We start from the raw sequence: 9,973 nt of genomic DNA, 5'->3' as shown, positions 1-9,973 counted from the left end.
AAAGACACTGAGGGCCATTTGGGACCTCAGCTTGAGTTACTTACTACACTTCTCAAGGGTTGAGTCATGTCTCCCCAAAAGATTTGTTCAAGTCATAACCCCCATTAGCTCAAAATGTGAGCTTATTTGGAAATAAGGTAGTTAGAGATATAATTAGTTAAGATGAGGTCATCTGGAATAGAGTGGACCCTTAATCCAATATGACTGGTGACCTTAAAAGAAGACAGCTATGTGACAGTGGAGGCATGCATCTGTAAGTCAAGAAACACCAAGGCAGAGGGCTTTTCTTTCCTAGGTGATGATAAACTCCTGGGAGCCAAGTCTACATATCTTTTCCAGTATTTGACAAATATTTATTGAGCACTTCTGTGTCAGGCTGTGTGCTAGGCACTGAGAATGTGATGGTAAGCAAAACAGGCACAGTCCCTATTCTCATGCAATTTATAATCTACTGGGGAGAATGACGTTGATCAAGTAATCACTCAAAGAAATATGTAAGCACTCCCTCTGATTAATGATATAAAAGGAAATTACCAAGTTAAGAGAACAAATTACAAGGAAATCAGTCAAGCCTGGAGGCTGTGAAAGGCTCGTTAAAGAAGTGATGTTTGAGCTGAGCTCTGGGGTAAAGATGTTAATTTTAGGCGATGACGGAAAGGATGGAGACAGTCCAGGCGAAGGATCTGAAGGAGGGAAAAGAGGGCATGTGCTCACTGGAGGACCTGAAAGGCGGCCAGTGTCCCTGCGTGCAGAGGTGGGGGAGGAGCTGAGGCTGGCGGCCGTTGGCAGCCATGGCTCACAGGACCTCGAAGGGTTTATTTAGTGTTCATACTGTGAGCAACAAACAGAAGGGAAAGCCAGTCAATGACTTAACACCAAGAGTGGAGAGAAACATATCACTTTTCTTTTTTATGTCTTTTTTAGATCACCTTGATGAGAATGATTGGAGAGAGGCAAGAATGGAAACAAAGTGAACCATTAAGACAACTATTGCTCTGGTCCAATCCAGAGAGAATGGTGGCTGGAACACAGAGGCAGCGGTGGACACTGCGGATTCCGGAAGTATTTCTCTAAGCACTCAGGGAGGAGAAATGAACGAATGAATGAAATCAACTGTCTGTAGCTGAGGCTGTTCTGTGTTCTTCTCTGTCTTCAGGATTTTAAGTACTGCCTCTATGAAAAGTGGCATTGATGCCTCAGTACAAAAAATCATCTTGACATCTGATCATGAAGATTGAGTGTATGAAGAAGAGGAAATCACTGGCCCTGGCTGGTTGGCTCAGTGGTAGAGGATGAGCCTGGCATATGGACATCCCAGGTTTGATTCCCGGTCAGGGCACATAGGAAAAGCAACCATCTGCTTCTCCACCCCTACCCTTCCCCTTTCTCTCTCTCTCTCTCTCTCTCTCTCTCTCTCTGTCCCCCTTCTGCGGCCATGGCTCAGTTGGAGCAAGTTGGCCCTGGGTGCTGAGGATGGTTCCATGGCCTTGCCCCAGGCTCTAAAATAGCTCCGTTGCTGAGCAATAGAACAACAGTCCCAGATGGGCAGAGCATCGCCGGGAAGGGGCTTGTTGGGTGGATCCTGGTTGGGATGCATGCGGGAGTCTTTCTCTCTGCCTCCTCCCTTCTCACTTAAGAAAAATAAAAATAAATAAAAGAATTTTTAAAAAATAAAAAGAAGAGGAAATCAGATGTCATTCTGGGGAGACAGGGAGACTCTCAGTCTAGTTGGAGGAGGAAGGCCCATCAAGAGAAAACAAGATGTTGGACCCTTGAAGACTTTCAAGGCCAAGGAGGTCCCCAGGCAAGGACCTACCTAAAGAAGGGGTCCCAGCAGCACCGGTCTGTGGGCCATTTGGTACCGGTCCATAGAGAAAGAATAAATAACTTACATTATTTCCATTTTATTTATATTTAAGTCTGAACGAGGTTTTGTTTTTTAAAAATGACCAGATTCCCTCTGTTACATCCATCTAAGACTCACTCTTGACACTTGTCTCGGTCACGTGATACATTTATCCGTCCCACCCTAAAGGCCGATCCGTGAAAATATTTTCTGACATTAAACTGGTCCGTGGCCCAAACAAGGTTGGGGACCACTGGTCTAAGGAGCTCCACACAGGCACTGCACTCAGGAGGAACGCAATGTATAAGTGAGCGCTCCTGAGGTGCCCTGCAAGACAGCGTCACCACCTGGAGAGTGTGGAAGCTCCTGTAGATTGATCGTCCTCTTTTGCTGCACTGGAACTGTGGACACACGGACAAGGATGGAGTGCAGACGGTGGCCTCTGCGTTCCAGGAGAAGTGCGTCTCTTCCGGACCCGGCACACACCTGAGTTCTCTGGATCATCAGACCCTCGCTCCCCAAGGAGGCGCAGCTGCGGTTCTGGGTGCCAAGAGACTTGGCCCACTTTTGCCACTTGGGATGTGTTGAGTTCAGGTTGTTGGCTTGGCTGAGTGCCTAATGAGATGTAAGCTGCTGCTGTAGGTGGACCTTCTGTTCGTTTTCCTTCTCCATCATGCCAGGGGAGGATGGAGTTCCGAGGAGTCAAAGGCAGCCTGCTGTCCTTGAATACCCAGGGTGTCTCAACGCTGAGAGAACCTGAGGATTAGTGGGGAATTGCTTCACATCTTACCTTCTTTCTAGGGTTCCAGAATGCTGGAATGCACTCTGTGGATTTAATTTAAAATCAGTATGTTTTCATCCTAAGTAACCACACACCAAGAGCTACTTATGAAGTGACACGAACAGATGGCTCAATATTTGTTTAATGACATCATGTTCACATATATGCCTCAGTTCCAACGACATTGAGCTCCCATGTCGAACGGCAGGACGCAAGCCTCCCTTTAAAGCCTTCCTATAGTTTGAGTGAAGCCAAAGGGGTGTCCGTGTCCCGGCCACAGGAAACACACAGCGTTCTGCACTGGCTTGTTCTGCAGGAGAGTCCACCAAACAGACCGTTAATGAAACCTCCTTGTCACCACTGCTGACAGTGCCAAGACCATCCCCAAACTCCGTGCCACGGCTTGTTACTTAGGTTGGAAGCAGGACTGCCCGTGTCCAGGCTCACAGTGTCACCAACAGTTCCTTCAAACTGTGATGCTTTTGCCTGGCCAGGCGGTGGCGCAGTGGATAGAGCGTCCGACTGGGATGCAGAGGACCCAGGTTCGAGACCCCGAGGTCGCCAGCTTGAGCGCCGGCTCATCTGGTTTGAGCAAAAAGCCCACCAGCTTGAACCCAAGGTCGCTGGCTCCAGCAAAGGGTTACTCGGTCTGCTGAAGGCCCGCGGTCAAGGCACATATGAGAAAGCAATCAATGAACAACTAAGGTGTCGCAAACTTCAATGGAAAACTAATGATTGATGCTTCTCATCTCTCCGTTCCTGTCTGTCTGTCCCTGTCTATCCCTCTCTCTGGCTCTCTCTCTGTCTCTGTAAAAAAAATAAAAATAAAAAAAAAATTAAAAAAAAAAAAAAAAACTGTGATGCTTCCCTCCCTCCTTGGAGAAAACTCCAGCCTAGTTTCAAGGCAGGCGGAGGACAAGACCATCCCTTCCTCGTGGTCCCTTTTCTCTCCGCAGGGCCCCCTGCACACCCCATTTCCATCTCTTCCCTTCAGCTGCACAAGTCCCAGGCATATGCACAGAAACTGAAGATCCTTTAGTGCTCTCACTGACTGCAGTAGGGCCTCCGCCCCTGCTGGCCCGGACGCACACACACACTGTGCACACACACTCACACACATGTGCACACACACTGTGCACACCCACACTCACACACATGTGCACACACACACACACACTGTGCACATACACACACACATGTGCATAGAAAAGGAGCCAAAGGCCACACATCAAGGAGTGTTAATAATAGTGACGACCCCTGGAGCCTGAGTTTCCCTGTGTTTCTCACTGTTGTCTGCTGACATACCAACTGACTTTACACTTTTGTTGTCATTTTATCTTGTAATGCTTTTAAAAAATATTATGTATTTATATACACTTTGCATTTTATTATATAGTGCTTTCATTTTTTTTTTAAATGTATCAGTTTAAATATTACCATTTGGCTGTTAACTGGAAGCTCTCTAATTTATTTAGGTTGTCCCATAAGCTGCTTTCAACCCTTCAGGAACTGGTTTCTGAGTGTTCTCTGGCTTTGTGTCTCAGCCTAAAAGGGAAGCTGGTTGGCATCTGCGAGCCCTCCTGTTGGGCAGATAAAATGTATTATGCTCACTTTGTTAAAGTGGAGCTGCCCACGTGGAGGCCGTTGCCCAGGTAATATTAATGTGTTTGTAGCCTGGGGCTTGGTTTTGGGATTAAGCCTTTCCCACCCGTTTTGATGTGGGGTGGTACAATCCAATCATGCCTCAGAGAAGTGACTTTGTATTAGAGACTTCCCTATTTTGTATATTGGATTAAGGGTTTGGATAGCTACAGTATAAAATAGGGAGGGAGCGGGACCTTGGGCGCTCTTGGTTCCTGAGATTATCATTAGAAGAGAGAGCAGAGGAGAGCAGAGAAAGGCCACGTGGAGGAGGCCAGGAGAAGCAGCCAAGATGGTGGAGTGCTGAGTGAGATGCCAGTTTGTGTAGAGTTTGTATCTGGGATAAGGAAGGAGATGGGGAACAGAGGTAAATAAGTCTGGTGAGCTAGAAACCTTTGATTCTAGGAAACTCGGATAAGTCAGTGGCTTTGTGAGCACTGAATGTGACTGGGTTTTGGAACCCAGTGTGTATTTTTACTTGCCCGCCGGGTGCAAGCTAGGATTAAAGACTATGGCCCACCAGTTTGTGGCTCCTTTGTTTCTTTACCGACTGTCCGAATCCAATGTGAACCTGCATGGGCCAGGCGGCAGCTGTGATGGTGGCCCTGGCCGTGCCTCCTGGCTTTACACCTCCCTGTGTGCCAAGGGCTGCGCCCGGCGCCACCCTCCCCAGAACCCTGGGTGGGCGCTGTGTCCGCACTGCGCCAGTGAGGACACAGGGCCTCAGAGCCGGTGTAATCTCTAAGGCAGCACGTGATAGGTCCCAGGTGCACGGTGCAGAGACCCAAGCCCTGCAGAAGCCAAGAGGCCGAGATCCCTTCCAGGCGGGGTATCTGTATGGGCACTTGTTTGGGTGTTTCCTCAGGCACTGGCCAGCTGGACTCCCCTCTCTCAGGGAAACATCTTTCCTTCTCACCCCAAACTCCTGCGCCTGGGAAGACACAGGGCAGGGCTGGGCCGCTGTCGGCCTCGCCCACGCCCACCGCAGGCTCCCGCAGAGCAGAGCGCTGTGGTGCTGCCCCACCCGCCCCACCCGCCCCACCCAGCCTCCTGTAGGAGCTTCAATCAACAGTCTCAGAGTCAGACGGGCCTTCGTGAGATCGGGAAAGGAAAAACCCCAGCAGCTGCGGCCTGTTTGGCATTCTAAACAGCTAGAGGCTTCCAAGGGCAGAAATGAATTAAATAAGCCTTTTTTCCCCTCCAGGGTGGAGTACAGGCTCCACATCTCCACCCAACTCACACCCTAGCTGCGGCTATTTATAAGATCTAAATACCAGATGGGATCCTCCAGGATGAAACAGAAAACACAGACCTGGACGGAAGGCAACGGCCCCACTGGCCCCGTTGACCCCAGGCTCAGACACCAACCTGAGGGCCTGGCTGAGACCCACTGCAGGGACAGAGCCCAGGGACTGGCACCTCTCCTGACCTGCTCCCCGAAGTCGCGCTTTCCAGCCCGCGGAGAGCTCCGGAGAGCAGCGGGGGGTGCTTCCCCGCACCGCCCAGCACAGGGCACAGGGCACAGGGCACAGGGCACAGGGCTGGCTGCTGGGCAGGGGCCCCCGCAGTACCTGTGAAATTACGAGCAGCCGGCAGACTCCAGTAAAGCTTGTCTGGGCCAGCAGCCAGCCGGCCCTGGATTGGCCCGGCCAGCAGCTGGGGTGGAACCCCCAGGGCCAAGCGGAGGTTGGAACAAAGTGCAGCATGGTGGGTCGGAGTGCAGGCCTCTGCACAGGAGAAATAGTTTTTGGGGGGGGGAGGATCCTAATTACCTGTTGCCCCCCCCCCGCCCCGAGGCAACTTTCTCCTGGTTGTAGCCCCTGGGGGACTCAGCTTTTTTGTTTGTGAAATGCAAGCCCATAATGAAACCAATTGAATGGGTTTGTGTTGGGCAGATAAAATGTATTATGCTCACTTTGTTAAAGATAACAGGAGGAGGCCGTTGCTCAGGTGATATTAATGTGTGTTGGGGTGGGCTAAAGGCAGGCAGAATCCTTTAGCCTGGGGCTTGGTTTTGGGATTAAGCCTTTCCTACCCTTTTTGATGTAGGGCGGTACAATCCTATCATGCCTCAGAGGGTGACTTTGTATTAGAGACTTCCCTATTATGTATATTGGATTAAGGGTTTGGATTTCTACACTATAAAATGGAGGCAGAACGGGACTTGGCGCTTGGTTCCTGAGGTTAGCATGAGAGAGCGGAGAGAGTAGAGCCAGCAGCTAAAGGAGGCCACGTGGAGGAGGCCAGGAGAAGCAGCCAAGATGGCGGAGTACTGAGTGAGATGCCAGTCTGTGTAGAGTTTGTATCTGGGATAAGGAAGGAGATGGGGAACTGAGGAGAATAAGGTTGGTGAGCTAGAAACCTTTGATTCTAGGAAACTCGGATAAGTCAGTGGCTTTGTGAGCACTGAATGTGACTGGGTTTTGGAGCCCAGTGTGTATTTTTACTTGCCCGCCGGGTGCAAGGTAGGATTAAAGGCTATGGCCCACCAGTTTTTGGCTCCATGGTTTCTTTACCGACTGTCCGAATCCAATGCGAACCTGCATGTGAATGGCCACGATGGCGGCTCCTGGCCTTACAGTTTGTTTTTTTTTTTTTTTTTTTTTGAGTGGGTATTTTTGAGAACATTCAATAGACAGTAAGCACTTTGGATAGAGTACACAGCGTTGAAATAACAGCTATTACTAGGGGACTTTTGCCTAGATACAAAATGCCTGAGCTGGCCACTGTCTGACCCAATGACTCGCAGGACAAATGCAGGTCCCGCTCCTGGAGGGCCAGATAGAGCGCCTCACGGCTTCCCAGTTCCTGGCCCTAATGTGCCGAGGCTGTGGCCGTCGCGGACGAAAGGCCAGCTGGGCTAATGCTTCCTCTGAAAGAGGCCCGTGATGACAGCCTGCCTTCCCTGGTGAAGCCCTCCCCCAGGGTCCCAGCTGAGCTCCACTCTGCCCCTCGGGGACCTGCCTGACACTCAGCTTCCAGAGGAGTGCTGACCTCGGGCAATGCCCTGCAGACCACCGAGGTCATTTTAAAGTTTCCTAGAAGCCCCGTGAATAAAAGTAAAAAGAAACAGGTGAAATGATTTTTTAATATACTTTATTTAACCCAATATATTGAAAGGGTAGCATTTCAAAATGCCATCCATATAATCAGCATTGTCCATGAGACCTCACATTCTCTTTTTTATAAGGAGCGGTCACAATCCAGTGTGTATTTTCTACTTCCAGGATGTCTCAGTTCGCACCAGAGACGTTCTCAGTGCTCAGGGACCCCGCGGTGCCAGTGGCGACTGGATTGGATGGCACAGTTCTAGAGCATTTGCTGCTTGGCGATGCTCTAGATTGCAATTGTTGGGGTGGAGGGGTAGGTCTACCATCTGTTCTGGGGCCTAGGCCCATGGAGGGTGTCGGGAGAGGAGCCGCAGCCCCTAGCAAGCCAGGGGGAGGGGCGTGTGGGGGCGGCCGCGTCTGGGACAGAGCCCTACCCACAGCGCCAGGGCTCCAAGCACCACAGTGTGTTCCTCTTTGGTCTACTAGCAGGTCCCCCCAACAGTTTAGGAATTAATCCTTAGGGTGGGGATGGTTCATGGGCGCTGTATAAATAACACATAAATAAATAAAACATAGAAAGCCATTTGCCCGAAATGATCTGGAGGACGGGGACACTGGCGGCTCTGTGCTGAGACGGCTCTCAGCGGCAACGGCTTCGGCACCGCCCCCCCAGATGCGCACAGCTAAACTGAGGCTTCTGGTCAAAGCCAGGCTGTCACCAGGGATCCGTGGAGCATTCCAGGGAAGGGTTCTGGGGAGGAGACGAAGCTGAAAGGAGGAAGAACGAAAGGAGAGTGTAAAGCCAGTAGTCACGCCACTATTACAGCGGTCTGGCCCGTGCAGGTTCGCATTTGATTTGGACAAACGGTAATAAAACAATGGAGCCAAGAACTGGTGGACCATTAGCTTTAACCCTAGCTTGCACCGGTGGGTAAGAAATACACACAGTGGGAAAACACTCCCCTTTACATTCAGGGCTCCCAAAGCCACTAACTTATCCGAGTTTTCCTAGGATCAAAGGTTCTTACCTCACCAGCCTTATTCACTTCTGTTCCCCATCTTCTTCTCTCTGCACAAACTCTGCACATACTGGCTTCTCCTTCAGCACTCCATCATCTTGGCTGCTTCTCCTCTCCTCCGTGTGGCCTTTCTCTGCTCTCCTCCAGCATGGGCTCCTCTACCCCATTTTATAGTGTGGAAATCAAAACCTTTAATCCAATATACAAACAAAGAAGTCTCTGATACAAAGTCATTTATCTGAGGCATAATGGGATTCCTCATGAGAGTGCACCACCCCACATCATGCAATAGTCAAGGGTGTGGGGAAAAGCTGTTTTAAAGCTAAGCCTTAGGCTATAACAACCCTGCCTGCTTACAGCCTGTCCCCCACACCCAATGCAAACTATAAGCAAGCAGACATATATATATATTTACAAACTTATTTGACCAACAAGGAGGCTCAGGAAGCTGGAAGACTTTCTGTGGCCTCTACAGTATCTGAAGCATTTTTAGGTTGGTGGCCTTTGAGGGCTCAGCAGGCCTCTGCACAGGAGAAATAGTTTCCAAACACATCGCCTGAGAAATATTTTCTTTCAGTGCTCTGAGAACCTGAGCTCAGTGCTCACTGCTCCTGGCCATGGACATGGGGAAGGTGCTTCTGGCTGAGAGGCTGTGTGGTCGCAGCTGCACACACCCCAATAAACCACGGCGCCAGGGTCCCTGCCTTGTGCAGAACATGCTGGAACCTTCTGGAAAACCCAGTGTTGGGCAGATAAAATATATTATGCTCACTTTGTTAAAGATGGCGCTGCCCACATGGAAGCCTGTCACCCAGGTGATAATATTATTTGCCCTTCTTGCTTGGGAGGGACGTGATTATATTAATGTTTGTTGGGGGAGGGCTTTCGTGCCAAAAGGTTTTAAAAGGAAGAGAGATCACATTGTTCCGGGGGAAGAGTGATTGTGTTCTAGGAGGAGGGCAGAGAGCAGAGAGGAGAGCAGAGTAAGGCCAGGTGGAAGAGAGGAGAGGCAGCCAAGATGGTGGAGTGCTGAAGGAGAAGCCAGTTTGTGCAGAGAGAAGGAGATGGGGAACAGAGGTGAATAAGTCTGGTGAGCTAGAAACCTTTGATTCTAGGAAACTCGAATAAGTCAGTAGCTTTGTGAGCACTGAATAAGTGGGTTTTGGAGCCCAGTGTGTGTTTTTACTTGCCCTCCGGGTGCAAGCTAGGATAAAGATGATGGCCCACCAGTTCTTGGCTCCATTGTTTCATTACCATCTGTCTGAATCTAATGCGAACCTGCATGGGCCAGGTGGCTGTGATGGTGGCCGTGGCTACTGGCTTTACACCCAGGAAGGGGCCACGACTGGACTGGGTAGCCGGTGCGGACCAGTCGCAAAGCCACGACCCACAGTTTCCCACTGGCCCCCACTCAGCTGGGGCCGCTGTCTCTGGCCCAGCCCTGGAGCCTTCCCGAGCCTTGGGGTTGGCCAAGTTGTCCGGGGCAGCCGTTCCTCCCTGTGGACCACCTGGGACACAGACTGCCAAGCTAGTTACTGAAGGATTTGGATCTGGGGAGCAAAAAAAAAATCACCATCTATGCTCCAGAGGAATTTATGGGCACCATCTGAAGCAAATGACCTCTCTTGGCCAACCC

Source organism: Saccopteryx leptura, chromosome 5 (genome assembly GCF_036850995.1).
Source record: "Saccopteryx leptura isolate mSacLep1 chromosome 5, mSacLep1_pri_phased_curated, whole genome shotgun sequence".
NCBI classification, from domain to species: Eukaryota; Metazoa; Chordata; class Mammalia; order Chiroptera; family Emballonuridae; genus Saccopteryx; species Saccopteryx leptura.
Note: the sequence above shows the minus strand (reverse complement) of the source record.